At 43.5% G+C, this 7,558-nt stretch overlaps 1 pseudogene; it reads right to left on the bottom strand.

The window, feature by feature from the left end:
- Nucleotides 1-544: 544 nt before the first annotated feature.
- LOC136649940 (5S ribosomal RNA) lies at nt 545-667 on the bottom strand (annotated as a pseudogene).
- Between the last annotated feature and the right edge of the window lie 6,891 nt (nt 668-7,558).

The raw sequence follows: 7,558 nt of genomic DNA, 5'->3' as shown, positions 1-7,558 counted from the left end.
CAACACTTCCACCACTGCAGAGGTCACCAGGCTGGCAAGAGAGCAAATGTCAGCTAGATGCCCACACATTACTCACTGGATCAGGAAAGTTGTGATCTCCTGAACTGTCCCCAAATGTCAGCCTTTTCCCCATCCCCTTGTCCCCATCCAAACCAAGAGATATCTGTCAAATGCAAGGCCTGTTCCAGCTGCCAGAACCTGGCATGGTGGAGGAAGGATCAAAGGTGGGACTTTCTCTTGAGGAAGGTTGAAGTCTCTTCCCTTTCCACCAAATGAGAGTGGCAAAAGGGAAGGATAGGAACAACCTCTCCAGCCTCCCAGGAGCTGATAGGATAACAAAATGGAGAAAGGAGATCTTTTCATACAGAGGGGTTCCAGGCTTCCTTCTTCCCAGTGAGGGACTGGGTCGATGCAAGCACCCATCTTGTTTTGATTGCATAAACAGGATAGTGCACATGGATTAAGTAGCACAGTTTTTGTTGGCCTGTGGGGGTTCATTTATTACTTTGGTTGGCAACCTTCAGTCTCGAAAGACTATGGTATAAGCCTACAGCACCTGGTATTCCCAGGCGGTCTCCCATCCAAGTACTAACCAGGCCTGACCCTGCTTAGCTTCCAAGATCAGACGAGATCGGGCATGTGCAAGGTAACAACCAGCTTTGTGGGCCCATTTTCCTACTTGAACTTCACCCCTTAATCTGCTTAGATCTTATTCTGCTTACGTCCTCTTATTCTGCTTATGTACCGTATGAGGTACGGGAAAATTCCTTACATCAGCTGCCCAAAACTCTCCAGATCACAGCTTCAAGAGTCTATTCCTGTTCTGACACCTGGGCCCTTACACAAAATCCTTGCGAATATTGATCCCCAGTATTTCAGTCCATGAGTCTACATACCACTCACTTTATCCGAGTTTCTGCACCTATCTCTGATTAGTGTGTTTCAGGGGGTTTTCCCCTACCACGCTTTTGCTTTGTATAAACCAACTTTTCTATTTTCCCCTCTCTCCTTGATGGATGCCCTGTGCTGTTTCCAAGCAGGCACCACTGTTATGAGAATTGCTTGTAAATGGATTTCGGGGTGTTGCTATAAAGACGAAAGGATATCATTTTATGAAACAGAGCATTATACTGTGAAAAGAGCAAACTGGCAGGCAGGACTATACCGGGTTCTGGTTGCTATGGTTATATACAAGATTTTATTTGTTCAACACAAGCTCTCCATGCCTTAATGACAAACCAACACAGAAATAAATTTTGAATTTGGGGTAGTGGTTAGGGTTCAACCCCATCTTTATACAGAAGAATAAGATGACCTAAAAAAAGGTCAAATTTGCCTTTATTTTCTCTTGGTGAAGAAATAATGCTGTTTAACCCTGATTCCACTGAGTGTGCATATACCACAAGAGTTCCACATTATGAGATGCATAATTTGACAACAGTCCCACTACCCGTTGAAAGACTAAATGCTATTGTGAAACGGAGACGATCAGATCAGTGGCATAGCTAACCCATTTGATACCCGGTGCAAATAAGATTTTGTAGCCCCCTCCCATGACATCAAATTTAACTACAGGTGGCGCCTATTTATCTGCATTAGTTCCATTCCATAACTTGGTGTGATTAACAAAAAATATGTTGTGCCTTATTCCATAGAGTTATGCAAATATGCTGCAGCCTGACACTTCTGGATGGAAGGAAACTAAGGCAGCTGTTATCAAGCCCCTCCACTCTGTACTCAGCCCTCTCCATTGCCAGCTGCCCAGCTTCCTTCACAGTTGGGATGCTGATCTTTTAAGAGTCCAGCCCTATGCGTTGCTACTCAGAAATAAGCCCCATTGTAGTCAATGGGGCTTACTCCCAGGAAACACTCCCTGGGTTTTTAAAGCAATCCCTTCTGTTGCTACCACACCTGCCCGTGTGTGTGTGTGTGTGTGTGTGTGTGTGTGAGAGAGAGAGAGAGAGAGAGAGAGAGAGTGCAAGAGCGAGTGTGAGCGCTCCACCTTGCTACATGTGCTCTGGCTACAGAGATTTTCGGCCCCCCCTTCCCCCTTTTCAGCCTCTTTACTGGCTCAGGGGCTCCAGGAGTGTTACTGTTCCTTTGCAAGGGGAACCTCTTCCAGGTCTCCAGGGCTATTTCCCTGCCTGGGTGAGGCAGAGCCTTTTTGCAGTGTTGGTGTGTGTGACTTTCGGTTCTCCCACCCCATTCACATTGACAAATCTGCAGATAAAAAATATGTGGATAAATAGGCTGTACCTGTAATTGAGGTGAGTATGTAAGCAGATGATGTGTGTAGGGTGGCTAGGAAAACAAAGATAGAAAAGAGCCGGCAAAGAAAGAAAAATGCTTTACAGAAATGGCATGCATAAACAGCCACCTGAACAGAATTTCACTATCACCGGATGTCCGAATTTGGCTGTGCACATTGACTTCCTCAAGCATTTAACAGACACACAAGGCGCAGTCCTAACCCACTTTCCAGCACTGACATAAGGACAATGCAGCTCCGAGGTAAGGTAACAAACATTCCCTTACTTGGAGGAGGACTCCTTGACTACCAACCAACTGCAGGATGTAGCACATGCCCCATTGGCAGAACTACACCAGTGCTAGAAAGTTGGTTAGGATTTCATCCACACTGGATACTTGTACAGCCGTGTGCATGTATGCTTTACATATTTCTCCTAACTTAAATATTACTTCTTGTCCCGCAAAATAAATTTGTTCTATGGCATCATGGCTTCAGGACTGCATCTTAAATACTCAGTTCTCTCTCAAAACACAGAGTGCTTTTATATCAACACAATTACCTGGAAGAAAATTGGAGCGCAGCATTGGTTGTACCTGGGGAAGTATTCAAATATCATTTCACTACTATACTCTTCTATCTTACATTCCAAAGCTGCTGGTTTCACTATTAGCATTTTACATAAAATATGTATTTTAGTAGTAATGTGAAATATAAATGAGCAATAAGACAAGTTGCAGAGAAACAGGACAGTTTTTACTCTGCTTGTGTCTGCCAAGATACAAAAGCCCAAGGAGATATGACATCAATTTTCTTTGTCTTGAGAATGTAAAAAATTCTAGCACCATTTCCCAAGTCTACTTTAACAATTATGTGTTAAATAACCGTTAAATATGTGGTTGTGAAGTGGTCGAAAAGTGTTAACGGGAAGCAGCAAGCCAATCAAATATGTATTTGTAATTTTCAGACATTATGATGCAAAAATATGAAGTCTTCTATTGTGTTTTAATACATATATTTATTTAAGCTATATATATCTTGCCTTTTGCAATAGTCTCAGGTGACTTACAAAACAAAAAAATGCAGTAAACAATAAACAATTGCAGAACAGCTATAAAAATAATGAACTGGAAGTTGAAAACATCCAGAATAAAACAGAAGCAACTTTAAAGGGGAAGGGAAAGATAATAAAATGCCTTAAAAATCTCTGTGCAACAGAAGTTTGTCACAAGGTCAAGTATTGGCAACCTTCAGTCTCGAAAGACTATGGTATCGCGATCTGAAAGGTGGTTCTGGCACAGCGCCTAGTGTGGCTGAAAAGGCCAATCCTGGAGTAACAATCCCTTCCACACCAGGAGCAAGTGCAGTCTGTCCCTGGTCTGTCTCCCTGGCTATGGGCCTTCCTTCTTTGCCTCTTAGCCTCAGACTGTTGGCAAAGTGTCTCTTCAAACTGGGCAAGGCCATGCTGCACAGCCTGCCTCCAAGCGGGCCACTCAGAGGCCAGGGTTTCCCACTTGTTGAAGTCCACTCCTAAGGACTTCAGATCCCTCTTGCAGATGTCCTTATATCGCAGCTGTGGTCTACCTGTAGGGCGCTTTCCTTGCACGAGTTCTCCATAGAGGAGATCCTTTGGGATCCGGCCATCTTCCATTCTCACAACATGACCGAGCCAACGCAGGCGTCTCTGTTTCAGCAGTGAATACATGCTAGGGATTCCAGCACGTTCCAGGACTGTGTTATTAGGAACTTTGTCCTGCCAGGTGATGCCGAGAATGAGCCGGAGGCAGCGCAGGTGGAAAGTGTTCAGTTTCCTCTCCTGTTGTGAGCGGAGAGTCCATGACTTGCTGCAGTACAAAAGTGTACTCAGGACGCAAGCTCTGTAGACCTGGATCTTGGTATGTTCTGTCAGCTTCTTCTTGGACCAGACTCTCTTTGTGAGTCTGGAAAACGTGGTAGCTGCTTTACCGATGCGTTTGTTTAGCTCAGTATCAAGAGAAAGAGTGTCGGAGATCGTTGAGCCAAGGTACACAAAGTCATGGACAACCTCCAGTTCATGCTCAGAGATTGTAATGCAGGGAGGTGAGTCCACATCCTGAACCATGACCTGTGTTTTCTTCAGGCTGATTGTCAGTCCAAAATCTTGGCAGGCCTTGCTAAAACGATCCATGAGCTGCTGGAGATCTTTGGCAGAGTGGGTAGTGACAGCTGCATCGTTGGCAAAGAGGAAGTCACGAAGACATTTCAGCTGGACTTTGGACTTTGCTCTCAGTCTGGAGAGGTTGAAGAGCTTTCCATCTGATCTGGTCTGGAGATAGATGCCTTCTGTTGCAGGTCAAGTACTGTACTTGTTGCAGTCAAGTACTGTTCTTGTTGCAGGTCAAGTACTGTAGACATAAGGTCTACTGTACTTGCAGGTCAAGTACTGTAGACAAGGTCAAGTACTGTAGACAAAAGAAAGATTAAACCTTAAGAATACAGTGTGTTGGACTAGATGGGTCTTTGGCAAGGCTTTTCTTGTTTTCCACACCGGCTCACCAGCTGCCTTTGGGAAACTCACAAACAGAAGAGAAAGGCTTACTGGTATAGGTGGTGCCTATTTATCAGCAGATTCAGGACCCACAGTTTTATCACACTCTGGGTTCTGAACTGCAGATCTGCCAACCTGTTATCCTCTGATCATGACCAGCACTGTCATATTTGGAGTCCCTTCTAAGAGCCAGAGAGGCCATGCATGGCCTCCCTGACCCTCAGGAGGCCTTCTGAGGCCTCCAGAAGGCCAAAAATTGGCACTTCTGGTTTTTGACCAAAACCCAGAAGTACTGATTTTCAGTCTTCTGGAGGCCCCAGGCCTCTTGAAGGTTGGGGAGGCCTCGCACGGCCTTCCTGGCTCTCAGAAGGGCCTCCGAATGCGACCAGAGCTCCCGACATGACTGGAGATCTCCAAATGCAACTCCAAATGGAGAAACTCCAAATGGAGTTTCAGTGTGTATCACATTACACTTACTTACACTGAATCACATTTACTGTTTGGTTGCCCAATTACCCAGTCTGAAATGATCCTGTTTTGGTACTTCACAATCTGCTTTGATTTTTACCATCCCGAATACAGTAGTTTGATATTATCTGCAAATTATCTGCAACCTCACTGTTTCCCCTAACTTCAGATCCTTTAGGAAGAAGTTCATCCTAATACAGATTCCACTTCATACTTCCCTCCACTGTGAAAATTGCCCCTTTCTACTCTCTGCTTTCTTTTCTTTAACCAGTTATCAACCCTATAAAGAAACTGTCCTTTTATTCCATGACTGCCAAGTTTACTCAAGAGCCTTTGGTGAGGGACTTTGTAAATTCTTTTTGTATGTCCAAGTAATTATACATGCCTTTTGACAGTCTCAAAGAAGGAAGTTAGTGAAACCATGCTGATTCCCATTCAGCAAGGCTTGTTCTTCTACATGCCTATAATCTTTAATTATACTTTCTTCCAGTTTATGTGGAACAGAGTTTAAACTGACTGGTTTGTAATTTCATGGATCCCTCCCCTCAATTCCCACTTAAAAATTGGATTACATTGGCTATATTCCAATCCCCTGGCATAGACATTGATGTAAATGACACATTTTTTTTTTTTTTTTAAAAGCAATTTCTAAATTTTTAAGCAATTTTTAAAAGCAATCAGCAATTTCATAAATGAGTTCCTTGAGAACTCCCGGGTGGATAACATCCTAGCCCAGTAATTTGTACATTTTCAATTTGTTAACACAGTCTAGAACCTCATCCACTGTCAATTCTATTTGACTCAGTTCTTCAGACTCGCTCCCTGAGAAGGTCAGTTAGGGCCCAGGTATCTACCCTACATCTTCTGTACTGAAAACTGATGCAAAGAATTCATACAGCTTCCCTGCAATCTCCATATCCTCTTTAACTCTCTCCTTTACTCCCACATTATCTAACAGTCCAACTGTCTCCCTGGCAGGGTTCCAGTTCTTGATGTATTTAAAGATCTTTTCATTGTTTGCCTTGTTGTTTTTATCCATGAGCTCTTCATACCCCTTTTATACTTCCCTTATTGCCAGCTTTCATTTTTTTCCCCAGTTTGTATTCGTTTTTGTTCTCATCAGTTATGCAAGACTTCCATTTTCTGAAGGAAGCCTTCTGGCCTTGTATAGCTTCCTTGATCCCACTCTTAAGCTATGCTGGCAGTGTCCTGGACCTGCTGTTGCTTTTACTACTTTTGGTCCACAATCTTGCTGAGCTTCCATTATTGTGGCTTTAAATAAGCTCCTTGCACTCTAGAAATATTTGATGTGTTCAGCTTCTTTTTCACGAGTCCGCTCATTTTTGAAACCAAATGCTTCCAAACTGGACTTCCTTGGCTATTTTCCAATTGCATATATGTTGAACTGGATACCAGAGTGGTCACTGTTCTTGTAATACTGGGCTTCCTTGCGTTCCCCTGTGTCTTTCTATGTATTCTCCATCGATTTCCCATGTTTTCAGCATTTTAACTCACTAGAAGCAAACTGTGCGTTGAGCTACTGAGAACATCCTCAGGCAGTGACTGCCTCTGTAAAATGCCATAAGCCATGGTGGGGAGGGGGAGCCCCTTCTTTTCCATTAGGATTCCTTCCAGAGACAGGATTGAGCCAGCTGTTTGGCTCATATTTCCACCAGTTCCACTCCAGGAGTTACAGATACACCAGGTAAACTGGTGATGTCGTTATAGGAAAATGTTCAAATTCATGTTGCATTTATTTCAGCTGCCTGAGAGCCCACATTGGGAGCCCTGGAGAGAAGCACCTGTTCACAAGCAGTGAGTGAAAAGAGCTGAAGATGCTTCTGTACAAATACATCAGGCAAATGAAGACAGGGATACCATCTAGTGAGAGACCAGTCAGGTTTATAATTCATTTTCATTTATCAGCGTCTATCAGCCTATAAAAGTTTTGGTAGGGACCAAGCCAATTCATAGCTAGAGCGCCATCTACTGCCCATTAGCAGTAATTTCACCCCATAGCAGATCATTAACCCTTTGCATCTCACCTTTATCATCTTGCCTTGATTTTTTTCTATTTTGTTTAGTCCTTTTGGTTTAATCTTTTCAATAAAACTGGTTGCATTTTAACCCTTGGTCTGCCTCGTCCCTGATATGGAAGGTACAGTGGATTGTCACATCTTTTCCCTCTGAAGATACCACTGTGAGAATAAGGGCACAATCCTAAACAGGTCTACTCAGAAGTAAGTCCTATTGTGTTCAATGAGACTTACTGCCAGGAAAGTGAGGTTAGGATTGCAGCCCCTAAGTTTGATAGG

The sequence above is a fragment of the Tiliqua scincoides genome, chromosome 4 (assembly GCF_035046505.1).
Source record: "Tiliqua scincoides isolate rTilSci1 chromosome 4, rTilSci1.hap2, whole genome shotgun sequence".
NCBI classification, from domain to species: Eukaryota; Metazoa; Chordata; class Lepidosauria; order Squamata; family Scincidae; genus Tiliqua; species Tiliqua scincoides.
The sequence above is the reverse complement of the archived record's forward strand: the minus strand, read 5'-3'. Positions and strand labels throughout refer to the sequence as shown.